The sequence below is a fragment of the Lontra canadensis genome, unplaced genomic scaffold (assembly GCF_010015895.1).
Source record: "Lontra canadensis isolate GAN:19392208 unplaced genomic scaffold, GSC_riverotter_1.0 scaffold66, whole genome shotgun sequence".
NCBI lineage: Eukaryota > Metazoa > Chordata > Mammalia > Carnivora > Mustelidae > Lontra > Lontra canadensis.
The window spans coordinates 2,619,197-2,630,463 of record NW_022631060.1 but is presented as its reverse complement, the minus strand read 5'-3'; the positions used below and the strand labels follow the sequence as shown (position 1 = coordinate 2,630,463).

The 11,267-nt window shown below is 40.4% G+C and overlaps 1 pseudogene; it reads right to left on the bottom strand.

Annotated features, from left to right (window-relative positions):
• Positions 1–1,479: 1,479 nt before the first annotated feature.
• Positions 1,480–5,566, bottom strand: LOC116880594 (annotated as a pseudogene).
• Positions 5,567–11,267: the final 5,701 nt, after the last annotated feature.

The following is an 11,267-nucleotide window of genomic DNA, read 5'->3' as shown; positions in this document are numbered from 1 at the left end:
CTCAAACCAAGGCACATTATACACTAAATAAATCACAAGTAACAAGTCTACTGTGGCATAAAGCCCTCTCATTGATACAATAAGCATACAGGCTACATTAAAAGGAGCTGGGAAGCTCTGCACCTATGAAATTGTCATGGGCCCAGAAGATTTCCATGAAGGACTCCAGCAATTTTCTTCTGCCATGAGAAGAGAACACTTGAATGTCAAGGACTCTTTTCACCCCAAGCTTCTTTTAAGTCAAGGCTGCCAGACCAATGTGGAACTTTTTCACAATTCATGTGCTCTATGAGTAGCAGATGTTACATAGAGCAATTCCAGAGGGGCTGCCTTGTAGCACTCAAGGTCAGGTAACAAGGTCAGCTAACAATTCTTGAAATTCTTCACACAAGCAGGTGTGCTGGTCCATCCCTGAGGTACATTCTTCTCATTATAAGTCAGATCATATGACTGAGACATGTGAATGAGAACCTTGAGGACAGCAAGTCACAATCTCATCACAGGTTCCTCCCAAACAGGGGGAGTTTGAGTCCTCTGCAAACACTTAAGGACATGGCACTCAGATGTCACTTAGGATGGCAAAAACAAGCAGATTTTCTCCATCTTTAGCTTAGGGGCAGGAAAGTAGTTACCCAGTGGCATCAACAACAGGTTGGGTAAAGTTGTTTCTAAATTTTGGAAGCACTGCATGAAGAAGGAGGCCAAATAACCTCAGGACTTGTGAGGTGTGCCAGAAAACTGGTGAACTAAAACTCTGTAGGATTATCAAGACTATTTATTTAGCTGACCTTTGTATTTTTCTTACCACAAAGACTGTTCTTCTTGAATAGTCTTTTGTAGTGAAATGGATAGTAAAAGTAATCTCTGCTCTGTGGGTATTGATCCTATTTAATCTCCATTAACTCTAATATTTATGTACCCATAGCTTTAGCATATTCCTCAAATCTCTCCTTGTAGATTTGCCACTCTGGGAATAAGACATAAGACATAAAGGGAATTTTCCTTCTTTTATTTTTACTTTGAAATAGTTTTATTAGCTCATAAGACCTTTGTATATTAAAAAACACCCCAAACACTATGCAGTATTAAATCACAATTACATTTTTTTTTACCAACTCAAACTATCCTGAATATACATCTTTTAAAGAAAAAATCCTACAGAACTGAATTCGGAAATGACATCATGACTAAAACTATGACAAAATAAGATAATTCTTTATAACAATTCATTGCACAAGGCTGCCAGATATTTTCATAAGCATAACCACAACCATTGCACAGAGAGCAAATGGACACAATTTCAATGTTACACATTTAGTTGAAGTCCGTGTGCCTCCACCTAAGGAACTCTGACACTTCTTGCAAAAAATGTTGGTGTCATTTAACTTTCACCAGGCAACCGACTCACAATCCAGTTACTCTTGTTCTCCTTAAAAAACAGACACATCCTTCTGCTGTCAAAGCGTACGAGAGTCATTGTCACCCTTGCTTAAAGAAATCAACTCCTCTCTATTCCTCCGGCAGATATTCTTGATCCACAGGCTCACGGTACATGGGCTTGTTCTTGTGCTGTAGCCCAAATCCTTCATCAGCTTAGTGGGTACTGTCCTCAGGTGCAGCAGAACAGGGGCAGAGACCCCTGGTGGTTTTGCACGCATGCTTTGATGTTGCAGGCACTTTACACCTCAATGGACTTAAGGGCTCTGGTAAAATAGACTACACACTGGGCCAGAAGCACCTCACATTCGGACATGCTTATAAAATGACAATCGTGGTGGGCAGCAACTGCTTGTGTTGATGCAGAAGGGTGTGCCAGACCTATGTCCTCACTGGCAAACCTCACCAGCCTCCTTGCCACATACAACCAGTCCTGTCATCCTTCAAGCATGCACACAAGCCAGTAGAGGGAGGCACTCTGGTTTGAGCCTGCATCCACTTATGAGGTGCAGAGATGCAGTTGTAATGCTCTTCTCCTGCTCGGTCATATAAAATATGAGATTGTTGGAGGCCTTCCTTTACGTCATTTTCAGTGATCAGAACTCTACTGAGAGAATAGTTTTGCCCACTCTTCTTACAGAACATCTTCCTAGAGTTTAACCTGGCCAGCACTGCCAGCTGTAGTCATTCAATCCAGCTAGGGCATCCCTGTTGCCAAGATAAACCGAAGAATCTTTTGCTTTATCTTCTGTGAACACAGCTGGCTTTGAACTGCTGTTACTTTTCTGGCTCAGAGGGTCAGTGGGATGGCTGGAGTCTAGGATGTGGATTCCCAGGTTAAACCATCACCAATGACTCTACGGGAAGCTTCTCAAGAATGATAGCGCAACAGCAGTTTAGGGAGAACAGCATTGACCTGGAAGGAAGGGTTTTCCATCGTTGCCCCAATCGGAGTGATCATCCCACATTCCACATGAAGAAGGAAAGTGTTATGCTGAGATTTATTGAACCGATGAATCTCATCAATAAAAAGGATGGTTTTTCTTTTGAAAAAGCTCTTTTTATTTTGAGCTTGTTTTATGATGTCTCACACATCATTTGTCTTGGCATTTGTTGTAGACGATGTCACAAATCTTATGCTATGTTTCTTGCTGGTTTTGGCTATGATGTGATCCAGACTGGTCTTGGAGCAACCCCATAGTCCTCAAGGGACTTTTTTTTATTCCAGCATTTCCTAGTACACAGGTATTGATCAATAAAGCTTACGGGTGCATTAGTTGATGTATTAATTACACAAATAAATCATGTTTATTATATTGTAGGCAAAAAACTTAACAGATATTAATTTTTCTATAGGTCAGACTATTGGTCTCCATCAAGATGAGAAATAAAACCCAAGCTCTGTAGATTAAACCATTGTGTGCCAGATAGGCTCTATGTTTCCTTAGTTCCAGAGTTGCTTTGTCCTACTCATGTCTCTATTGTTAGAACTGAAGGCCTATGAGTTACATATCCCAGACTCTCTTGCCAGTGCTGCTTTGTGTGGTACTCCAATGGAAGACACTGATGGGAATTTAAAGATGGAAAGAAGGCAGATGCCATGTTTTCTCAGTGTCTTAAAAATTTATTTATTTATTTTTTAAATTTCTTTTCAGTGTTTCAGAATTCATTGTTTATGTACCATACCCAGTGCTCCATGCAATAACATGCCCTTCATAATACCCACCACCAAGCTTACCCAAACTCCCACCCCCTGCTCCTCCAAAACCCTCAGATTGTTTTTCAGAGTCCACAGTCTCTCATGGTTCATCTCCCCCTCCAATTTCCCCCAACTCCCTTCTACTCTCCATCTCCCTATGTCCTCTGTGTTATTTCTTATGCTCCACAAATAAGTGAAAACATATAATAATTGACTCTCTCTGCTTGACTTATTTCACTCAGCATAATCTCTTCCAGTCCCGTCCATGTTGATACAAAAGTTGGGTATTCATCTTTTCTGATGGAGGCATAATACTCCATAGTATATATGGATCATATCTTCTTTATCCATTCTTCCATTGAAGGACATCTTGGTTCTTTCCACAGTTTGGTGACTGTGGCCATTGCTGCTATAAACATTGGGGTACAGATGGCCCTTCTTTTCATTACATCTGTATCTTTGGGGTAAATACCCAGTAGTGCAATTGTAGGGTCATAGGGAAGCTCTATTTTTAATTTCTTGAGGAATCCCCACACTGTTCTCCAAAGTGGCTGCACCAACTTGCATTCCCACCAACAGTGTAAGAGGCTTCCCCTTTCTCCACATCCTCTCCAACACACGTTGTTTACTGTCTTGTTAATTTTGGCCATTCTAAGTGGTGTAAGGTGGTATCTCAATGTGGTTTTAATTTGAATCCCCCTGATGGCTGGTGATGATGAACATTTTTTCATGTGTCTGATAGCCATTTGTATGACTTCTTTGGAGAAGTGTCTGTTCATGTCTTCTGCCCATTTTTTGACGTGATTATCCGTTTTGTGTGTGTTGAGTTTGAGGAGTTCTTTATAGATCCTGGATATCAGCCCTTTGTCTGTATTGTCATTTGCTCAGCTTTTGATGTTACCCCTTGCAGTGGTTGCAGAACTGGTGTCTCCAGGACCCAAAGAAGCCCAGCAAGGACAAAGTTTTACCAATTATGGGAGCATGGAAAATGATCTCCCTAACCAGGGGATATTCAGGAAGGCTTCTTGGGAGGTACGACATGAAGATAAAGAAAGTACTCATGCTAGAGTAACAGTCAACCTTCAACAACTTTACACAGGGTCAAAATAGAGGAAGACTTGGTCTCACTGCATGCTAGGAATGGGATAGCATGAACAACATGGACTTCTGGGGCAGGGGGTAAAACTGCGACCAGGTGAAACCCAGGAGGGCTGAAGATCTTTTCAGGGGCTCTGGACCACTTCCTTCCACTCCAATGCCTGGGTTCCTTCAACCCATGAACAATAACCCTCTCTGGAAGTGACCTCAGATTGTCTCTGGAGATTTTTTACTTCATTCCTCTTTTGTTACATTCCCTGGGTAGGAGATGCAAGGATCAGAGTCCTAGTGTTTATTGAATGTCTAGGAACAATGAACAGTTAGAGAGATGGCCATCCCCAGTTAGAGAATGCAACTCCCCAATTTCTACCAGCAGAACTGATTCTGCCAATTGATTCTATTAACTTATCATGACTGAGCATATAATCTATGCTGACTTGGGTCAAGAAAAAAAGTGATGGAAATATTAAGCATCCTCCTGTCAAGATGTGCATAGTGATATGATTTAAATAGACCAATGCAGAGAAACTTATGAATATTAGATATATTATAATAGCATAAATGAGATTTAAACCAATACTGACCAATACTAAGTCATCTCTTTGGAAGGGAGGGATGACAGGGCCTTTTATAAAACCTTTTCTCTCTAGGCTGGGCAAACCCACATGGAATGGGAGAAAATTTCAGTGAATGCTTTGCTGAGTTTGAAATGTAGTGATGATTTAGGTGGTTTCTTTGGTCCATTCAACTTCTCCAAGCACAGCCTTGGAGCATCTCACATGATCTCTGAGGGTTTAGAGTAAACACTCTGAAAGCAATCATAACTCTCCTCATTTAACTTCCAGTCCTTCATTTCCTGAATGCTCTGATACCAAAATTGTGTTTGCCTGCTCCTCTGCCTGTCACATTCTCTAGTAAACAACAGGATTCAGCAAAGAGAGGGAGTTGGAGAGAGAGAGTGACTGTACTAATATTTGCAGGAAGGTCAATCCTGGTTTTCTAAACAAGGTGTCAGGTGATCCATTGAGACTTGAAGGATCAACGTGAGTTGTCCAGGTGATCAAGGTGGATGTGGTTATCCAGAACAAGGATATGGAGCTTAGCTCATTACTACTGTGAGGGAGACATCTTGTGGTCCTCTCTAGGAATCACACCCATTCCATAAAAGGTGAGCATCCATATCCGCCTTACTCATCTGTGCCTATAACCCTAAACCTCAGGAGAATGGTTGCTTGTCTGTGTTCCTGTGAGTATGCTCATTTATGTGCCAGCTGATGAACAGGATTCATAAGCGTGAGTTTCATCCTTTTTACACTCCCACATCTAACCCATGTTGGCTTCTTTTTAATTTAAATTAAATTAGCTTACATACAGTATACCTTTAGTTTCAGATGTAGTGTTTAATGATTCATTAGTTGTGTATAACACCCAGTGCTCATCACATCACATGCCCGTGTTGGCTTTTAAATGAAATTCCATAATTCCTTCCTTTATCATAATCCATGAAGAATCTCCATCCCCGGTGGGATGCAAATTCTTCTTAGAGTGATATTGCTTACAGCCTCAGGTGCAGTGGGATTGCTAGGTCCCCACATAGAGAGGGCTCGCTGCCCCATTGAAGGGAATCATTTACATGCTGCCAGCCTCAGTGTTTCTGGTTGCTTCTCCCACCCCCACATTTCACAGTCATCTCCAGTACTGAAGAGAGTAAAGACAAGATGCAATGCAGATCAGATTATGTTGGAGATCCCATTTCTTTGCTGATGGTTTTTTTTTTTTTTTTGTACTGTCATCTGGAATGGTCTTTTCTTCAATTCAATTTTGACTTCCTTATCATCTCTGATCTGGACTTGCCTGCGAACCTGTTTCTCTCATAGGGTTTCCCTTGCCTGGGTCCTCCCACTGACCGATTCTTACATCAGGGTCATTCACTCACAAACCTCTTGTGGAATTTGCCTTTTGGAGAGCCCAAGAGCAGGCTTCCCTGAAATGTGCTACTTTGGCATGTTGATTATTTCCAATAAAAGTTACTTGAGAGACAATCAGTGCATAAGGACACTCAGACCGTCCTCTGTTGCCTCAAAATCAAGAAATACCTCTCTCCGTGTAAGGTAAGATCTCTGTACCGGGTGGTAGACATTCTTATCATCAAAGATAGAAAATGTGGACCTGGAAAACTGTAGAAAGAATCCTTGTTACTTTTTTTCCCGTTATTTCTTTTCAGTGTAACAGAATTCATTGTTTATGCACCACACCCAGTATTCCACGCAATACGTGCCCTCTATAATACCCACCACCTGGCTCCCCCGACCTGCCACCCACCGCCCCTTCAAAACCCTCAGATTGTTTTTCAGAGTCCATAGTCTCTCATGGTTCATCTCCCCTTCCAATTTCCCTCAGCTCCCTTCTCCTCTCTATCTCCCCTCGCGCTCCATGTTATTTGTTATGCTCCACAAATAACTGAAACCATATGATAATTGACTCTTTCTGTTTGACTTATTTCACTCAGCATAATCTCTTCCAGTCCCGTCCATGTTGCTACAAAAGTTGGGTATTCATCCTTTCTGATGGAGGCATAATACTCCATAGTGTATATGGACACATCTTCCTTGTCCATTCGTCCGTTGAAGGGCATCTTGGTTCTTTCCAGTTTGGTGACTGTGGCCATTGCTGCTATGAACAGAGGGGTAGAGATGGCCCTTCTTTTCACTGCATCTGTATCTTTGGGGTAAATACCCAGTAGTGCAATTGCAGGGCCATAGGGAAGCTCTATTTTTAATTTCTTGAGGAATCTCCACACTGTTCTCCAAAGTGGCTGCACCAACTTGCATTCCCACCAACAGTGTAAGAGGCTTCCCCTTTCTCCACATCCTCTCCAACACATGTTGTTTCCTGTCTTGCTAATTTTGGCCATTCTAACTGGTATAAGGTGATATCTCAATGTGGTTTTAATTTGAATCTCCCTGATGGCTAGTGATGATGAGCATTTTTTCATGTGTCTGATAGCCATTTGTATGTCTTCATTGGAGAAGTGTCTGTTCATGTCTTCTGCCCACTTTTTGACATGCTTATCTGTTTTGTGCGTGTTAAGTTTAAGAAGTTTTTTGTAGATCCTGGATATCAACTTTTTGTCTGTACTGTCATTTGTGAATATCTACTCCCATTCCATGGGTTGCCTCTTTGTTTTCTTGACTGTTTCCTTTGCTGTGTAGAAGCTTTTGATCTTGATGAAGTCCCAAAAGTTCATTTTCGCTTTTGTTTCCTTTGCCTTTGGAGATATAGCTTGAAAGAAGTTGCTGTGGCTGATATCAAAGAGGTTACTGCCTATGTTCTCCTCTAGGATTCTGATGGATTCCTATCTCACATTGAGGTCTTTTATCCATTTTGAGTTTATTTTTGTGTATGGTGTAAGAGAATGGTCGAGTTTCATTCTTCTACATATAGCTGTCCAATTTTCCCAGCACTATTTATTGAAGAGACTGTCTTTTTTCCACTGTATATTTTTTCCTGTTTTGTTGAAGATTATTTGACCATAAAGTTGAGGGTCCATATCTGGGCTGTCTACTCTGTTCCACTGGTCATTGTATCTGTGTTTATGCCAGTACCATGCTGTCTTGGTGATCACAGCCTTGTAGCAAAGCTTGTAATCAGGTAACGTGATACCCCAGTTTTGTTTTTCTTTTTTTTTTTTAGGAAAAAAATTTTTTAATTATTTTATTTTATTTTTCACTGTTTTTATTTCTTTTCAGTGTAACAGTATTCATTGTTTTTGCACCACACCCAGTGCTCCATGCAATCCATGACCTCTCTGATACCCACCACCTGGTTCCCCAACCTCCCACCCACCGCCCCTTCAAAACACTCAGATTGTTTTTCAGAATCCATAGTCTCTCATGGTTGTTTTTCTTTTTCAAAATTTCCTTAGCAATTCGGGGTCTCTTCTGTTTCCATACAAATTTTAGGATTATTTGCTCCAGCTCTTTGAAAAATACCAGTGGAATTTTGATCGGAATGACATTAAAACTATAGATTTCTCTAGGCAGTATAGACCTTTTAACAATGTTTATTCTTCTGATCCAAGAGCATGGAATGGTCTTCCATCTTTTTGTGTCTTCTTCAATTTCTTTCGTGAGTGTTCTATAGTTCCTCAAGTACAGATCCTTTACCTCTTTGGTTAGGTTTATTCCCAGGTATCTTATGGTTCTTGGTGCTATAGTAAATGGAATCGATTCTCTAATTTCCCTTTCTGTATTTTCATTGTTAGTGTATAAGGAAGCCACTGATTTCTGTACATTGACTTTATATCCTGCCACATTACTGAATTGCTGTATGAATTCTAGTGGTTTGGGGGTGGAGTCTTTTGGGTTTTCCATAGAAAGTATCATGTCATCTGCAAAGAGAGAGAGTTTGACTTCTTCATTGCCAATTTGAATACCTTTTATTTCTCTTTGTTGTCTGATCGCTGTTGCTAGGACTACTAATACTATGTTGAACAAGAGTGGTGAGAGTGGGCATCCTTGTCGTGTTCCTGATCTCAATGGGAAGGCTGCAAGATTTTTCCCATTGAGGATGATATTTGCTGTGGGTCTTTCATAGATAGATATGATGAAGTTCAGGAATGTTCCCTCTATCCCTATACTTTGAAGCATTTTAATCAGGAACGGATGCTGCTTTTGTCAAATGCTTTTTCTGCATCAATTGAGAGGACCATGTGGTTCTTCTCTCTTCTCTTATTGATTTGTTCTGTCACATTGACTGATTTGCGAATGTTGAACCATCCTTGTAATCCAGGGATGAATCCCACCTGGTCATGGTGGATCATCTTTTTAATGTGCTGCTGGATCCTATTTGCTAGGATCTTGTTGAGAATCTTAGCATCCATATTCATCAGTGATATTGGTCTGAAATTCTCCTTTTTGGTAGGGTCTTTGCCTGGTTTGGGGATCAGGGTAATGCTGGCTTCATAAAAAGAGTCTGGAAGTATTACTTCTGCTTCAATTTTTTGAACCAGTAGAAGCTGGTTTTTTGAAAGAATCAATAAGATCGATAAACCATTGGCCACGCTAATCCAAAAGAAAAGAGAGAAAGCTCAAATTAATAAAATTATGAATGAAAAGGGAGAGATCACAACTAACACCAACGAAATAGAAACAATCATCATAAGTTATTATCAACAGTTATATGCCAATAAGCTAAGCAACCTAGATGAAATGGATGCATTCCTGGAAAACTATAAACTCCCAAAATTGAACCAGGAAGAAATTGACAACATGAATAGACCGATATCTAGTACCGAGATTGAAGCAGTGATCAAAAACCTCCCAAAAAACAAGAGCCCAGGACCTGACGGGTTCCCTGGGGAGTTCTACCAGACTTTCAAAGAAGAAATAACACCTATTCTCCTGAAGCTGTTTCAAAAAATTGAAGCAGAAGGAAAATTTCCAGACTCTTTCTATGAAGCCAGAATTACCCTGATCCCCAAACCAGGCAAAGACCCTACCAAAAAGGAGAATTTCAGACCAATATCACTGATGAATATGGATGCTAAGATTCTCAACAAGATCCTAGCAAACAGGATCCAGCAGCACATTAAAAAGATGATTCACCATGACCAGGGGGGATTCATCCCTGGGTTACAGGGATAGTTCAACATTCGCAAATCAGTCAATGTGACAGAACAAATCAATAAGAGAAGAGAGAAGAACCACATGGTCCTCTCAATTGATGCAGAAAAAGCATTTGACAAAAGCAGCATCCGTTCCTGATTAAAATGCTTCAAAGTATAGGGATAGAGGGAACATTCCTGAACTTCATAAAATCTATCTATGAAAGACCCCCAGCAAATATCATCCCCAATGGGAAAAATCTTGCAGCCTTCCCGTTGAGATCAGGAACACGACAAGGATGCCCACTCTCACCACTCTTGTTCAACATAGTATTAGAAGTCCTAGCAACAGCAACCAGACAACAAAGAGAAATAAAAGGTATTCAAATTGGCAATGAAGAAGTCAAACTCTCTCTCTTCGCAGATGACATGATTCTTTCTATGGAAAACCCAAAGACTCCACCCCCCAAACTACTAGAACTCATACAACAATTCAGCAACGTGGCAGGATACAAAGTCAATGTACAGAAATCAGTGGCTTCCTTATACACTAACAATGAAAATACAGAAAGGGAAATTAGAGAATCGATTCCATTTACTATAGCACCAAGAACCATAAGATACCTGGGAATAAACCTAACCAAAGAGGTAAAGGATCTGTACTCGAGGAATTACAGAACACTCATGAAAGAAATTGAAGACACAAAAAGATGGAAGACCATTCCATGCTCTTGGATCGGAAGAATAAACCTTGTTAAAAGGTTTATACTGCCTAGAGCAATCTATACTTTTAATGCCATTCCGATCAAAATTCCACAGGTATTTTTGAAAGAGCTGGAGCAAATAATCCTAAAATTTGTATGGAATCAGAAGAGACCCTGAATTGCTAAGGAAATGTTGAAAAAAAAAAAAAACTGGGGGCATCATGTTACCTGATTTCAAGCTTTACTACAAAGCTGTGATCACCAAGACAGCATGGTACTGACATAAACACAGACACATAGACCAGTGGAACAGAGTAGACAGCTCAGATATGGACCCTCAACTCTATGGTCAAATAATCTTCGACAAAACAGGAAAAAATATACAGTGGAAAAAAGACAGTCTCTTCAATAAATGGTGCTGGGAAAATTGGACAGCTGTATGTAGAAGAATGAAACTCGACCATTCTCTTACACCATACACAAAAATAAACTCAAAATGGATAAAAGACCTCAACGTGAGACAGGAATCCATCAGAATCCTAGAGGAGAACATAGGATTATGTTCCTCTTCGATATCAGCCACAGCAACTTCTTTCAAGATATGTCTCCAAAGGCAAAGGAAACAAAAGCAAAGATGAACTTTTGGGACTTCATCAAGATCAAAAGCTTCTACACAGCAAAGGAAACAGTCAAGAAAACAAAGAGGCAACCCATGGAATGGGAG